At 43.2% G+C, this 17554-nt stretch overlaps 1 pseudogene; it reads left to right on the forward strand.

Annotated features, from left to right (window-relative positions):
- Positions 1 to 1246: 1246 nt before the first annotated feature.
- Positions 1247 to 1364, forward strand: LOC126475823 (5S ribosomal RNA; annotated as a pseudogene).
- Positions 1365 to 17554: the final 16190 nt, after the last annotated feature.

The raw sequence follows: 17554 nt of genomic DNA on the forward strand, positions 1-17554 counted from the left end.
GCATCAGTGCTTTCTATTAGCGCTTGGAGTTCCGATACTTTCCTAAAACAGCTATGACAATTTACAACTGTTATACCGTGGTTCTTAGATTACGTTCTTCCTATGTTGAGCTGCATCCTTTGGGACTGATGCCTTTTTTTGTGTTAATTCGAGACTCTCTAACGTAAATCAGCCCAGTCCACGCCACACAATCCCCGCTACTCTCATAGGCACCACCTAAGTGTAATCGACTCCTCATCAATTTATCTGAACCCGAAATCCAACTTCCCTACGGCGCAAGTCGAGAAAACTGCGGTCTACATTATCGCGGAACCGTCTGAGCCTTTGATTCAGACCCTCCAAAAATGGTTCAAGTGGTTCTGAGCACTATGGGACTTAACTTCTGAGGTCATCAATCCCCTAGACCTTAGAACTACTTAAACCTAACTAACCTAAGGACATCACACACATGCATGCCCGAGGCAGGATTCGAACCTGCGACCGGACCGGTCGCGCGGTTCCAGACTGTAGCGCCTAGAACCGCTCGGCCACATCTGGCCGGCTCAGACCCTCCTCTCGGCTCTGTACTAGAGGTCCACAGTCGCTCCTGTCGACTATGCTGCAGATGGGTGAGCTCTGCTTTCATCTCGCAAGCACGACTGGCAGCCTTTATCACTTCAGGTAGCCGCTCGAAACCGGAGAAAATGTCTTCCAATCCAAAGTGACACACACCATTGGTGCCACCCGCAGTTGGCAGCACCTTGTGCTCTTTATGGCTTCCGGAAGGAACCGTTCCACGTCTGGAATGACTCCATCCGGTTTGCACACGGAGTGGACACCGACTTTCTTCCCCTCCTTTGCCAGCCATGTCCCTAAGGGGCCCCATAACACAGCTAACGTGGGTAGCATAGAAGCTCCCAACTATCAATAACCCCACAGCCCCCCTTCCCCCTTCGCCACTTCTGTGACTGCTCGGATCTTGCAGGCTGAGAGGTTCTCTCTGAAACAGGACAAGCGAGTTCATCTGACTGTGGGACACTGAAAGCCATGTTTTGTAGATTGCAGCTCACAGGAAAAGATGCAATTGTTTTGCCAGCCCTTTTGAAGTGTTTAAGAATATAGAAGTTAGAAGTGTGAACATCTATTACTAAGTACTTCGTGAACTTTTAGAATCCAGAAAGTTCCAAATTTCTTGGTAGAGGAAGAGACGACAACCTTATTCGATGACAACGAAGCCAACGTATAAAACTATCTGATCACCAGATACGCCTACGGCCTTGCCGCAGTGGTAACACCGGTTCCCGTCAGCTCACAGAAGTAAAGCGCTGTCGGGCTGGGCTAGCACTTGGATGGGTGACCATCTGATCTGCCGAGCGCTGTTGGCAAGAGGGGTGCACTCAGCCCTTGTGAGGCAAGTTGAGGAGCTACTTGATTGAGAAGTAGCGGCTCCGGTCTCATAAACTGACAAACGGCCGGGACCACGGTGTGCTGACTACATACCCGTCCACATCAGCATCCAGTAACGCCTGTGTGCTGAGGATGACAAGGCGGCCGGTCGGTCCCGCTGGGCTTTCCAAGGCCTGTTCGGAAGGAGACTACCAGATACAAAAACTCTTTAATGTGAGTGTGTCCACTTCCAAAATTCCGCAAACTGACATACGTTTGTAGTTAGATTTGTCAATAATGAATTGAGCTTTTACTGAAAGTGGCATGTTGGAATTTGCATTTAACGTTCAGGTATTTGGCCTTTTACTAAAAACAAATCGTCACCGATAGCCATCAACATGAATTTTCTGAAACTCAACTGTCTTGTCCATTGGAAGGCTGCTGGAACAGGACTGTACTGTTGGTTCATTTTAGTTCTTTAAGTGTTTTACAGTACGAGGCGGCTGTACACCCAGAAGGATTTTAATAAGATTATATTCAATGAAAGCGTACTTGTAATTATGAGGACATTAGGTAATGGTGAAGTTGTTGATGCCATGTTTTTTGACTTCCAGTGTGTGTAGAATAATTTCGCAGTGTTGGCTAGTGAACAAAATACGACATCGCGGAATACTGGACTGACTTTGTGAACGTAAAAGTAATTTTGAGAGTAGACTAACAGAGTGGAATAGTGCCTTTACAGTTCATGATGTATATAAATCATATGGTAAATGACTTTGGAAGGTCTGTGAAGCTGTTGTGGCAGATAATGTGCATATGGGAAAATATACAAGCCAGAAAACTGTAGCGAAATGCGGAAATATTGTAGAGCAGCACATTCTGCTGGAATGGCTGATGGAATTCAACATAAGCATATGTACTGTATTGCCCATAAGTAGGCGAAAAGATGCGCTACCTTTCTGATAATAAATCGATCGAAACAGTACCGACTTAAAGTATCTAAGACTCTGAAGTAGGCGATCACATAAAACCAGTTACAACTAAAGTGTCTGTTAGGCTCAAATACATTGCAAGAATCCTATTCAAATGCGATTCACATACAAAAGCAGTAACTTGAAACCTTAGGTCGACTTAGTTTTGGGTATTGGTTGTCATTCAGGGACACTTTCTAGGCCAGATTGACAGAGGAGATATAAAAGATCGACAGACAAACGGTGCATCTCGTTACAGGCAGACATTCGAAGAAAGACAGTGTGTGAAGAAATTAAAATTGTGAGCGTATACTTTTGAAGAAACATGGGTCTCCTGAAATGACAGATAGGAAAGCCAGATAAATTCATACTGTAAAAGCGCGAGCTGCAGGTGCAGCCTAGTACCGAATCTAGGGCTTCTGCAGTCATTTCCGTCCAGCTGCAGTCGTTGACCTGTAGATGCAATACCCAGTAGGACCGAGGCGCTTTTGCGGTTCCATCCACCACTATCGCAGGCCGCAGTGGCCGTGCGGTTCTAGGCGCTACAGTCTGGAACCGAGCGACCGCAACGGTCGCAGGTTCGAATCCTGCCTCGGGCATGGATGTGTGTGATGTCCTTAGGTTAGTTAGGTTTAATTAGTTCTAAGTTCTACGTGACTGATGATCTGAGAAGTTAAGTCGCATAGTGCTCAGAGCCATTTGCACCATTTGAACCACCACTGTCTAGGAACAGCCAAGTCTACGTCACTGGCGCCTGTTCGACATTCTTCTGAGTGATTTTGAAATATCACAGCTTCTTCATAGTCAGCTCCGGACAGCTATATCTAAGCCCCCATGCCCTGGCTGTTATCGTCGAATAGTTGAACATCCATCATGTGCCAGTCAGCACCGTTCGAATGACGGTGCCATCACCACCGTCGCTGAGTCTCGAACTTCTGTCCGCCGCCTGTCCACCCGCACACTTGGACAGCTCAGCAGTCTGCTCCTTCAGGGAACTAAGCCAAGCCAGCATCTGTACAGGCATCTGCCAAGGCTCTGTGGAGAACTCGTTCGCTCTGTGTCTCTGGGTGCGAGCCGTAGTGTGCTGTATTCGCGGTGACAGCAGACGACGCCGAGCCGTCCAGCTACCTGCCGGAAAGGCGAGACTTCCTTTGATACAGGAAGCGGCAGTGGAGACTTCCTTTGATACAGGAAGCGGCAGTGGTGGCGCACGGCCGTGCTGCCCATGACAAGCCAGGTCGGGAGGTCAACACACTCGGAGACGCCATGTCGGTGTACCTGAATTTGCCGCATCAACACTAGCAGCATAGAAGCGCGGCGAATGTAAATAAGCTGTAATAAATGGATCCTTGTCCGACGAGAAATTAGGGGAAGCACAGTTGTTTGAGAACTTGAGAGAAGAGTTAGTTGAAAGATACACGAAAAAATACATTAAGGATTACCGCGAGCATCTTAAAGGCTTATTTCAAAATCACGTAAAATCAATAGAGTTCTATAGAGCGCATTCGGAAAATTAGTATTAACACCTATGAGCTGAATGAAAATGATAACACAATATAACAGGGAGGGGACTTGATACATTTTTGTACCGTATTCCACAGAAAATATCACATAGGTTATGCACAGAATTCTCAAACATTTTGGATGAAGCAGTAGACGCAGCGGCACCACTAGCTAAAATTGGTGAGACCAGCAAACCAACGGGTAATAGAGTGTTATTCAGTACAGATGCCAAGTGTTTTAAATGTGGTCATCCGGATCATATTAGGCATAACTGTATGCAGCAACACCGACAAGCATGTTAGCGGTTTGGGTTCTCCGAATGGAATTGTACACGGAAAATTTCGCAGAAACAGGGTAGATAGTCGCGGGATGGACCCCGTACTCCTCCGTTAGATGGGCAGGGTAAAGTATAACCACTGTACAATGCACCGAGCGTAGTTTAGCAAGAGTCACCTCCGTGAAGAGTTAGTGTCAGACTTTTCTCTGACCGGTTACGTCAATGGGAAGTTGTGCGAATTCTTATTAGAAACTGGGTTTCAAGTAGCTATAGCAAGTAAGAGTATACTTGGTGGACCAGAACAGAAGCTGGGATTCCGAGTCTGTGGTAGAGAAGGACGGGGATAGCTTCTGGATAAGTGTAGATGTACTTCTTACAGTGGTCAGTAGCTACTAAGTTATACTTGGATTAAATGTTGTAGGTGCGCATCACACAAAGTTGACTTATAATTGCATATGGTGGAGCTGGGATCAATACCATTTCACCGCCCACACCAAGCTATCGTTGACACCCCGTTACAATGCTCATATGTGTGCTTACAGATAGTCACACTTCCCGCACACCATTCGAAAATGGAATAGGAAATAGCTGCCAGAAGTTTCTACTTGCATTCACATGTAGAATTTTTTTGTACATGCTTTTGGTAACTGGTTTTAATTCTAAAGTCAGGTAAGTTTTTCATCGTTGTGAAACTTTATTAGTTCTTTGACGAAAATCGAATTAAATCTGCTTAATAGAACCTTACTATGGCTCCCACTCTGGCAGAACATTATCGTTCAGTGAAGAAACTAGGTTGATCTCCATTTCCACATCAGTAAATTCCACAGTTCTTATAAGTCATCTCTTGCAGTCTCCATGTTGAGTATATCCTGCTCATGACATTATTTTTCGTGGATGTTATTTTAGTCGGTTTCTGTCTCTCGTAGTGCTTCTGTTGACTCAATAAATAAATGTACTTCGGATAATAGATGCACATAATCATTTTTATCATGTGCGTAATCTTTATGAACATAACAAGAAATTAATTTCATTTTTCCAAATCTTCACTAAGATATTCTTGCTGAAATTTGTCTTATAACAGCCTCCTGCAGAAAATAACATCTCTAAATATTTATATCGCTGACGTGAACTGCTGGTATCTCCCTTTATCTTCCTTCTGGCGCCCTAACTCCAGGTACTTGGTTTTGCTGAACATTTAGTTTGACTCCTGCCTAATCGTAAGTATCCTGTAACTTTCTCTTCACATACTCTTCTCGTATATCCGAGTTATCAGCGGCTAGGGTCACCTGATAGTCCGCAGTTCATAATGAGTATTAAAAATAGTCCCCCAGCTTCAGTTCCCCGTTAGCATTATTTAATAACTTCATTCGTGCAAATCTTAAGAATCAGTACCCTGACTTAGTGCTTTGAGCATTCTGACTTTACCAAACAGCTGACATTCCTCTTCCACTCTCATTCAGTAACTTAAGTTCTTTTGATGGTGTGTTCCTATTTAGCGACAGTTTTAGTATTTTTCTCTATTCCCTATGTTTTTAGCATCTGTTTTGTATGTGTAGATAACAGCAATACACGATACATATGTAATATATATGGAATGAAACTGCACTGTTCCTCCTCTGCGCCTATTCCTTTATCTGTCCTTCCTTTTAAGATTCGCACATACATTCCAAAATCTGAAATAACTGTTAGATATATTTTAACGTAGTGATGTTAAACGGGCCACTTTCCATCCTGCCTGTCGTTCTTCCGACAGATGGTTATTAAATTGGCTGATGAACCAAAACGTAATGATTAGCTGGCTGATAGCGTGTTGGTCTACCTTGGAGCGCAGTGCAGCAGAGAATCAGCGTGACGTGGACTCGAAAAGCCATTGGTAGGTTCCCAGAGGTTCGTGTCAACGCACAGGTTACGTCATTCCCGTAAATTACGGCTGGTGGATTGTGAGTCCAGAGTTGGTGCCAATAGCGTCTCAGTTGTATTCCATCATATTCAGACAAGGCGAATTCTGTGGCTAAGACACCAACCAGAGACCACTATCATGCTTCTCAAACCGCTCTAGTACAAGTTCGGCCTTGTGACACAGACGGTTATCCTGCTGGACGATGCCATCACCGACGGTGAAGAATCAAGCGTGTAGATTCAAATGGTCCGCAATAATGTTTACGTAGTCAGTAACTGGCGTGGTGACTTCTATTATAATTAGTAGATATAATTACTAATCATTTACATTAGTAATTACTACCAAAATTCACATGTAGCATGATACCATTCCTACCGGTCTTCGCCCGTGGCGCGGCACATGTTTCGAACAGTTCCACGTTCGTCACTAGAGTATTCGCCATTTGCCCCCGCTCCGCGTATATAATTTGCTTGCCGCGTCACATGCCCGCAACGCAAGCAGGCGGCATTCAGTGTTGCGGCTGAAAACGGTCAAAATATTTCCATTCGTCAGTATAAATCATGCAGAAACCTTATCGCTATATCCAGAGTAATTTTGCTGTGTTATTTTGAATTACTTGTAGCTCCAAGTAAATTTCCAGTGTTCTTTTACATTTAAAGGTTTATATAGCTCTTCCTTAATTATCCATTGTACGCTTTGTGTGTTTTAAGATTTCCCCTTATTTTCAGGTTCAAAATTTTCCTCTTTCTAAGGAAAGAGAGTATAATAACACAGTGGTATATTTATAACAAAAAATGGTATATATTTCATCACACAGGAAAACAGAGTAACATAAATAACGTCATGTTTGGTACAGGTCAGAATCCCAACATAAAGGTCGATGTTGGACTCTCGGGAATTAGGAATATGTCCTCCCCAAGAGCTAATGTATATTTTGCACATGTTATTCATGCTGGCTGTCAAAGTGTTGCGGAGTCCTTGGGAGATATTGTTCCATTGCTTTCTCAAGGCAGTTTTCAGTTCTTACTTGGTTCGGGCAGGGGGTGTTCGACAATGAAAACTTCTGCCAACAGCATCTCAGGCATGCTCTATAGGGTTTAAGCACACGGAGTACGCAGGCCATTCCAAAAGTTCAGTGTCTTCAATTTCCAGTGTGTCTGACGGCTTAACGGTCCTATGTAGGCGGGCGTTGCCGTCTATAAACAGAATGTCGGAACCCACCGCACCTCTAAACAGAACGGCTATGATACAGTATAATCTCCTGGACATACTACTGTGCTGTGACGGAACCTCGCGCAACGGTACCCGGCAGTATTCGGCCATGGTCTATAGCAGTACTCAAACGATGTTTTTCAGACACTTTGCCGTACCACACTGAATAACACACTAATCGTTTCCACAGCAACTATCGTCAGACACCGAACTGCGTGAACTGTCGAACGCTTAAAGAGCGTTAGTGCATAGGCTTCGCTGCAGTGAATACAACCCACCCTCTACATTTCCTTTCACTATCACTGATCGTGTGTTCCGTATAATTTGTCAGTTCTTCCTTAGCAATTGGCAGTTGTTTATTAGCAAATGTCAAGCAGTGTGTTTCGGCCACTCTTCCATTTATATCAAAAAAGTGGTTCAAATGGCTCTGAGCACTGTGGGACTTAACATCTGTGGTCATCAGTCCCCTAGAACTTAGAACTACTTAAACCTAACTACCCTAAGGACATCACACACATCCATGCCCGAGGCAGGATTCGAACCTGCGACCGTAGCGGTCGCGCGTTTCCAGACTGTAGCGCCTAGAACCACTCGGCCACACCGGCCGGCCCATTTATATCATTTAGGTAACTTCTATTCTGTTTGTTATGTTATTTAGTGTTTCCCAAGTAATTTATAACTTTGTTTCTCCTCTAAGTTATGTAGCGTGCGTTTCCGTAAGCAGGGACCCCGACGGCGTTATTAGGATGTAGCGTACCTCGCGTGACACAGGAGGACACGCCCAGTCGCTTCCTCACACCGAGTTCTCCCCTTGTATTACTTGACTCACGACCCTCATTCACTCCAACGTGTGCACCAGGAGGTGTAACGCTGTGAGCAGACGCTGGCCCGAGCTTCCACGAACTTCACTGTAACTACGTTGCGTCCTATAATGCGTAAATAACTACCGATCTTATTACTCGTAAGAAACTGCGATCGACTGGAGAAAATTCTAATTAGCTGATAGATCCAACAAATTATTCCTTGGGTTCGTTGGATATTTTGAGTAAGCTACAGTTTAAATAAGCAACAAATTTAACTTTTACCATGTGTGATACAAAGGGACATTCGTTTGACAACAGTAGCACTCTCGTGTGACTGACAGCAATAGTTACGTGTAGGCAGCGTCAGACAAATGAGGTAACGTGCTTAGTTTTAGCGAAAACCTTTTCGTTCACTTGAGAAAGGCACGAAGTGTGAGTGTACGGTGTAGTGCAGGGCAGGCCCCCTCAGAGCCTTCACTGAACAGCCGCTCTCTCTCACGCTCAGCGCAACAGATAAACATAACAGAGATTTTAGTTATCAATAATCCATTATCCTTCACTAATTATAACAATGTTTTTAACGCCGGGGAAAATGTTCGATTCCGCGACTGCAGAAATCACATGGTTTTGACGCGAAGAACTCGTCGAGCTATGCTGGGAGCGGATTTTCATTCCGAAAGGAAGTTCCTCGAAGATTGTTCGACAAAGGTCGGAATAGGTGGAAATCTGAGGGCGTAAGATCAGGTGCATAAGACTGGTGTGGAATGACTTCCCAACGCATGCCCTGTCTAGTGTTTTTTGTCAGTCTAGTAGAATGTGTGGAGTAGCAGCCCTTCACGCAGTGTTCCTGGTTAGACTGTGTTCTTAGACTGTGTCTGGAAGACGTCTCATTTGTTGACTATAAATGTTAGTTGTCATGGTTACACCTCGATAAAATATTTTGTAGTACATCACATAGTCTGTGTTAGATCAGATGCATGACATTATTTTCTGTTGATGTGCGTAGGTCTCTGTATGCGGAGCTGCTGCTTTGTTCGGGCTCAACCATTGCTTTCTTTACCTTATATTGGCATGAAGACACCATTTCTCGTAAACAGTAATGGTACAGGATAGGAATGGTCGGTGTTGTTCACGAGCGAGGTGATGACGAGCAAGCAGAAATGCACTTATGGCCATCCGTTGATTTTTGTGATGTTGGCTTAGAGCATTCGGTGCCTATAAATCCAATTTTTGGACCTTCCCCACTGCATGAAAATGTCATACGTTGGTGGAATGATTACAGTTCATCACATTTGCCAGTTCTCGAATACACTGACGTGGATCATTGTGGATTACCCTGCGTTTAAACGATCTTCATTAAGCCCGAAGGTTTTCCTGAACATAGAGAGACGAGAAAATAATTTCTTTGCCTTTCTTTGTCCAATGGCATTATCCACATATTCAGCGCACATGTTTCTGGCAGCCTCCGCTGCTGTCACCCCACTGTTAAACTCAAACAGAGGAATATGTCAGAAATGTGCCGATTTGTCCACTTGGCACTCCATCTTCCAGCGTCAACAACTCCACTCACTACCTCCAAATGAGAAAATGACAATACGTAAACTCAAATAGCAACAGTGAACTACAAATGAAAAATGACAATCGATAAATAAACACTGGAATACCAACATGCAATGCAAAAAAAGCTACAAATTTATGTACCAATGTAATATTGCGGATGATTTGCAAATTACACATTTGATTCTACTTAACCAAAACAGTGCCGGAAGAGTTGGCGATAATGGTTACTATAGTGGTCCAAAGACAAGAAAGGCTCATTCTCACGCCTTTGGCACGAATTTCTCAGTTGGTTCACACTAGTTCTGACAACTGACTTTCCACCACTCTTTTTCTGATTAGGTTAGCATAACACACTTTCATATAAACTTTCTGTTGCTACTATCAATTTTTGTTGTGAAAACACGCACACTACAGGAAGTAGACTTCTTGTGATTAACCTATCAGAGATAAAGTTAGGAGTATCAGTACTCAGGTGACAATGAAACAGCTTGACCCTATTTTGTATTATTTCTCACCATTTTCGTAGTTTTGATATGAGAATTCAGATGATCGGTTGTTTAGTACTATATCAGTCAATGTTTAAGTCGAATGCGGTAAATAACTTTGATGTCATCTTTATTGCTTTCTTAATCGTAGATGGTTGTATGAAATCTGTATTGTCTGCTATTATTGCAGCGTGTTTTATTGAAATGAGCCTCACGTAACTGGGGCTACAACATTTCGTTACCATTATACGACCTGAATCTCTTTTTTCCAGTGGCAGTTACCTGATTTATTTCGTATAACATCTTGTGAAATGTTCTTATGGTTTTGGTCGCAGTATTAGCTTTAGTTCCTAACTTGTTAAAAATTTTATGCTGAAAATGTAAGACTTTGATTTAGATTTCACTTGTGAGGTCTACACACACTATTGTTCGAAGCCCCGCTTTATTACTTCATTATATTAAATCTCATATATTCTACACTAAGTTTTGTCTTTGTAGCGAAGAGAGACGGAGACGAGAGTGCAATGATTTAGAAATTTTGAGTAACCCAGAAATCCAAGTAAGCAATTAGAAACTGTAAAATGAGAAAAGAAAACATAGTATCCCGCATCTGCAGTATCAACGAGTCACAATTGGATCAGCTCATGCATACAGCTGAGTGAAACAATTTCTAGGAAAATTAAATGGAGCGATCACATCCAGCTGTAGGTAAAGCAGGTGACAGTCTTCGAATGCTAGGGAAATGCAAACAGTCTGCAAAGCAAATCGGTACAACAAAACACTTGTACAACCCATCATAAAATATTACTCAGGTATGTGGAACCTGTACCAAATACGACTAACAGGAGATATAAAAAGTATACATAGAAGGCCACACAAATGAACTGTGACCTATGTTTTCTGCGTCAGAAACTAACGCAGCGCAGTTTCAATGATAAATAATGTATGTACAAATCATGTAATGTAATTTGTAAATATTTAACTTTTTTGTATAAATGTGAACGAATACCATGTAACTTGACTGTGTGAAATTTAAATGAAACAGAATGCTTTGATCCGATAGGTGAAAAGTATTCTGAGGGAAATTTTATTCAGAGGGAAATAACACATGAAAAAGAACAGTTGAAGCTGAGACGGACAGAAAGGACATGTCATTTTATTAGTGGAAAATAGTGACAATGTTGCGGAAAAGACGCAGTTTTCATGCTATTAATGGTTGGAAGGTTAACGTGGAGAAGGGAATTATACGTTGGAAACGATGGAAGCAGTTGGAGTATGCAAATATCGCTGTCAATCCAGCTTGCAGTAAACTCATCTGCTCTAACAATAAGCGCTTTACATTTATCGCATCCATTTTCGAATGTTAATAAGCATTGAGATTCGTAACCTTCATCATAGAACAGGTGCTGAAATTATGACTGGTTTTGGCAGTCCGAGCAGGAACAATTAGTTTCTTATATTAAGAGTTGTAATGACACAGTAAATTCAAGACATAACACAAATTCAAGACGTAGACACATTCAAAAAATTAATGCACAGCATAATTTCCTTTCCTTTGTTTCTCAGTTTCTTAAACAATTCACTTTTAAATATCTTAATACTCATATATAAGCCAAGATTCTGTAAACATAATAAGAAGTGCCGCCTGTTAATCGAGTGTGGGAATATAAGTGTAAATGCATTTATTTTGTTTGAGAAATTGTATTTATTATTATTTCTGTAATACATTATCTCACAGGCTTAAATAATATGTAAATAGTAGAGTTTATAGTGTACAACAAAATATACACGTAAACATTTTTAATGTCTGAAGGAGAACTTCACTAGATAGGCCAAAGATGTTATTTGTTTTAAAAATAAAGTCGAACAGTTGCGGTCTGTTCCTGGCAGTGAGTAAGTAAATGTGATTTGGAGGTAGCTGTGTACGCTTGTGGTGTCCAGAAAAAATGTTCTTTAATAAATATGTCGTGCTAATGTTTATTATTTAATATAAAATCGCCAGCGGATGTTGACAGAGAAATAGGGGTAATGATGCCTGTCTGCCAATAAAATCATGACAACCATTTCATAAAGCGTGTACGAAGATATGTCGATCAACGGATTTTCGAAAGTCAGCTCTCAAGAGAATATCTTTGGAATTTTCTTTACTATCATGAATAAAATGTTAGTTCTGCAAAGTTACCTTTCTTAATTATGTTTTTACCCATACAATAAAATAATATTAATTGTTTCATCGAAACATAAAGGCAAACTTGCTTCAGTAACGCTGTTGGGCATTACTTTTTTTGTTTAGTTTCACGAGTTCTCAACCACTATATTTAATATTTAGATTAGAGTCACATCACAGTTGCAGAATATATTTAAGGTAAAGTTTACTGTTTATTTTGTGCATGATTAATAATGTAGTTCGTACGCCTGTGCATATGAATATACTGATCCTGTACGTAAAATTATTACTATGTAATGCAGTGTTGGAGAATACTCAATCATTGACCATACACTATGTGATCAAAAGTATCCGGACACATGGCTGAAAATGACTTAAAAGTTCGTGGCGTGACCCCTTCCCCCCACCACCCCACCCCCATACGTAATGCTGGAATTCAGTATGGCGTTAGCCTACCGTAGCCTTGATTACAGCTTCCACTCTTGCAGGCATACGTTCAATCAGGTGCTGCAAGGTTTCTTGAGGAATTGCAGTGCATTCTCCACAGAGTGCTGCACTGAGGAGATGTATCGATGGCAGTCGGTGAGGCCTTGTACGAAGTCAGCGTTCCAACACGTCCCAAAGGTGTTCTATAAGATTCAGGTCAGGACTCTGTGCAGGGCAGTCCATTACAGGGATGTTATGAATAGTTGATTCATCGTGTTGAAAGATGCAGTCGCCATCCCCGAATTGCTCTTCAACAGTGGGAAGCAAGAAGGTGCTTAAAACATCAATGTAGGCCTGTGCTGAGGTAGTGCCACGCAAAACAACAACGGGTGCAAATCCCTCTATGAAAAACACGACCACACCGTAACATTACCGCCTTTGAATTTTTCTGTTGGCACTACACACGCTGGCAGATGACGTTCACCGGGCATTCGCCATTCCCACACCCTGCCATCCGATTGCCACATTGTGTACCGTGATTCTTCACTACACACAACGTTTTTCCACTGTTCAATCGTCCAATGTTTACGCTCATTACACCAAGCGAGGCGCCGATTGGCATTTACTGGCGTGATGTGTGGCTTATGAGCAGCCTCTCGACCATGACGTCCAAGTATTCTCATCTCCCGCCTGTCATAGTAGTTACAGTAGATGCTGATGCAGTTTGGAATTCCAATGTGATGGTCTGGATAGATTACACATTATGACCCTGTTCAACTGTCGGCGGTCTCTGTCAGTCAACAGACGAGGTCGACCTGTACGCTTTTGTGCTGTACGTGTCCCTTCACGTTTCCACTTTACTGTCACATCGGAAACAGTGGACCTAGAGATGTTTAGGAGTGTGGAAATCTCGCCTACAGACGTATGACACAGATAACACCCAATCATCTGACCACGTTCGAAGTCCGTGAGTTCTAATGTCTAATGACTACTGAGGTCGCTGATATGGAATATCTGGCAGTAGGTGGCAGCACAATGCATCTAATATGAAAAAAGTGTGTGTTTGGGGGTGTCCGGATACTTTTGGTCGCATAGTGTATCTACATCAGCCTTCCGGTTGTCGTACGAACAAAAGGTATTTTTTCTTTAATTTCGACTTCAAAATCGTGCTCATGAAAGCGAAATATTACCACTACCCTTGCTTCTAAAATTTTCGTTGTAATACGGCGTTGGGCGATCGATACGCTCACGGTCATTACTCCTAATTAGAAAGGTCATTTAAGCAGTAAATCCCGGCGGCCGCTTTACAGTGTTCAACGTATTTCTAAATTACTACACAGGTTTACTGTGGCACAAGAATGAAAACGTCGTGGTGGCACACAAGCATTTCTTTTTAGTTCTGTCGTTTTACTGGAGAGAAGATCAGACAAGCCTCTCTCATGTAGGTGAAGTGATTCTTTAAAAGACATCATATATGCCGTTGACTGCAGAAATTGTTTATTTCACTATTGCCGTTTCGGCCTTTGAACCCTTTTAAGTGGCTGAGAATGGCCTAAAGGCCGATATTGCAACAGCGAAATAAATATTTTCTACTGTCAACGGCGGATGTGATATCGTTTTAAAAAATCTACATGATTGAGAACACGGACCATAAGAAGTTAAAGTAATTCTGTACGGTTGGCTTGGTGCATAATTCCTTAGCATTTTTCCAAAAGAATAAACAACAGATACACATAACAGAGACTTTAGTCATCAATAATATATTCTCTTTCACTATTTACAACAGTGTGCCAACGCCGGGGCTACTTTTCGCTTCCGCGGCTGTAGGATTCACGTGGTGTTGGGATGAAGTACTCATCGAGCCATGTTCGGAGCGTATTTTCATCCGGAGAGGAAGTTCCTTGAAAGTGTTCGACAGAGAAATAGGTGAAATTCTGAGGGCGCAAGATCAGGTGAATCAGGTATGTTAGCACAAAGACACAATTCCTCGTCATCAGTAATGTCGCGAGACACTATACTTAGCCAATTAATGAGGAGCAAGCAGAGGTGCATATATGGTCTCCCGCTGACTTTTGCGATTTTCGCTTAGAGTATGCGGTGACCGTACACCCTATTTTTGAACCTTTCCCATTGCATGCAACTGTCACACGATGGTGGAATAATCACAGTTCATCACATCTGTCAGTTCAAGAGTAAACGACGTGGATCACTGTCCATTAACCCTGCGTTTAAACGATCTTCATTAAACCCAGAAGGCCTTCCTGAACATGGAGAGTCACTAACGTCAAAGCGCTCCTCTTTAAAACGAGAGAACCATTTTCTTTCCGTACTCCGTCCAGTGGCATTATCCCCATACACGGTGCAATGTTTCCGGTTGCGTCCGCTGCTGTCACCACTCTGCTGAAATCAAACAGAAGGATATGTCGGAAATATTCGGAGTTCTCCACTTAGCACCTCATTTTCTAGCACTCACGGCTTCACTAGCTGTCTGCAAATGACAAATTAAAAATATGTGAACTCAAACAGCAACAGTGAACTACAAATAAAAAATTAAAAACCCATAGTAATCGGAATACCAACATGGAACACAAACAATACAAATGTAAGCACCAACATAACAACATACTGAAACTTCCTGGCAGTTTAAAACTGTGTGCCGGACCGAGACTCGAACTCGGTACCTTTTCCTTTCGCGCGCAAGTGCTCTACCAACTGAGCTACCCAAGCACGACTCACGCTCCGTCATCACAGCTTTACTTCTGCTAGTACCTCGTCTCGTACCTTCCAAACTTTACAGAAGCTCTCCTGCGAACCTTGCAGAACTAGCACTCTGAAAGAAAGGAGTGCTAGTTCTGCAAGGTTTGCAGGAGAGCTTCTGTAAAATTTGGAAGGTACGAGACGAGGTACTGGCAGAAGTAAAGCTGTGAGGACGGGGCGTGAGTCGTGCTTGGGTAGCTAAAAAGGTTCAAATGGCTCTGAGCACTATGGGACTTAACATCTATGGTCATCAGTCCCCTAGAACTTAGAACTACTTAAACCTAACTAACCTAAGGACATCACACAACACCCAGTCATCACGACGCCGCCGGGAATCGAACCCGGTAACCCGGGCGCGGGAAGCGAGAACGCTACCGCACGACCACGAGCTGCGGACGCTTGGGTAGCTCAGCTGGTAGAGCACTTGCCCGCCAAAGGCAAAGGTACCGAGTTCGATTCTTGGTCCGGCACACAGTTTTAATCTACCAGGAAGTTTGAAATCAGCGCATACTCCGCTGCTAAGTGAAAATCTCATTCTAATAACATACTGTTTCCTCTTGCTCTATAATCGCCGCCACACAACATTGTGAAAACAGAATGTATACGACAGTAGTTGATCGGGAAGGATGTCACAACGATCTGTCCGCGAATATGCATGGTTTCGGAAAGAATCGCTCGTGAGAAACTGATGTGGCCGTTTTGTTACATGTTATACTGAGAACTATGGATGAAGACCAACGAGAAGATTCCACATTTCTAGGTTTTGGAACAGGTTCATAGACGTGTGAGTGGCTCGAAGGCTTTTCGAGTCATAGACCGCAGTGTGCTGTCTTCGATGGCTAGTGTTCATCAGAGAGAAGAGTATTGTCAGGAGCACACCGGGTAAAGGTGATAGTAAGCTGTTGTTCTATATGTACATAAATGATTAGGCACGGTGGGCAGCGATGTTGCGGTTGTCGGCTGGTGATGAATAGCTGTAGGAGGATATAGGATGATTTAGACAAAATTTCTAATTGGTGTGATGAATGGCAGCTAGCTCTACTTATGCAAAAATGTAAGTTAATGAGGATGAGTAGGAAAAAAGGACCCTTAATGTTTGGATGTAGTGGCCTTCTTGATACAGTCAAGTCATTTAAATGTCTGGGCGTAATGTTGCAAAGCGATGTGAAATGGAACGAGCATATGAGGACTGTGATACAGAAGGCGAGTGGTGGACTTCGGTTTACTGAGAGAGTTTTAGGAAGGAGTGGTTCACCTGTAATGGAGACGGCATACTGGACGCTGGTGCCACCTATTCTTGAATATTGCTCGAGTGTTTGGGATCGGTACCTGGTTGCATTAAAGAAGGACATAGAAACAATACAGAGGCGGGCTGCTAGATTTATTTCCGGTAGGTTCGAACAGCACACAAGTGTTACGAAAATACTTCGGGAACTCAATTGAGAACACCTCAGCCGGCCGAAGTGGCCGAGCGGTTCTAGGCGCGTCAGTCCGGAACCGCGCGACTGCTACGGTGGCAGGTTCGAATCCTGTCTCGGGCATGGATGTGTGTGATGTCCTTAGGTTAGTTAGGTTTAAGTAGTTCTAAGTTCTAGGGGATTGATGACCTTAGATGTTAAGTCCCATAGTGCTCAGAGCCATTTGAACCATTTGAGAATACCTTGAGAGGCGACCTTGTTTCCAAGGAAGACTACTGAGAACCAGCATTTTAAGCCGACTGCCGAACGATTCTACTGCCGCCATCATAAACTGTGTGTAAGGAGCATGAATATAAATACGGGAAATTAGGGCTCACAGAGAGGCGTATAGATAGTCGTTTTTCCCTATTTGCGAGTGGGAAAGGAAAGCATGACACCGTATGGTGGCTTGTGGAGAACCTAGGCAGGTGTAGATATAGATCTGGGCTGACCGCGCCTCACGTCCGCTGCAGACGGAGCCTCAGCCCCCCCGCAGTGCGCCTAGCCGCCGGTCTGCCGGACACTGGCAGCCGGCCACCCGCACCCCTGCACCGACCACTGCGGCACCGCACAGCCCACAGCTGCCCACAGACTCCTTTCAACTACCGTGAACTTCCGCAAGAGAAGTCAAACAGGTGTGTGAGCAGTTACACAGTCTCTAAAGAGCAAGT

This window comes from Schistocerca serialis, chromosome 4, assembly GCF_023864345.2.
Source record: "Schistocerca serialis cubense isolate TAMUIC-IGC-003099 chromosome 4, iqSchSeri2.2, whole genome shotgun sequence".
NCBI classification, from domain to species: Eukaryota; Metazoa; Arthropoda; class Insecta; order Orthoptera; family Acrididae; genus Schistocerca; species Schistocerca serialis.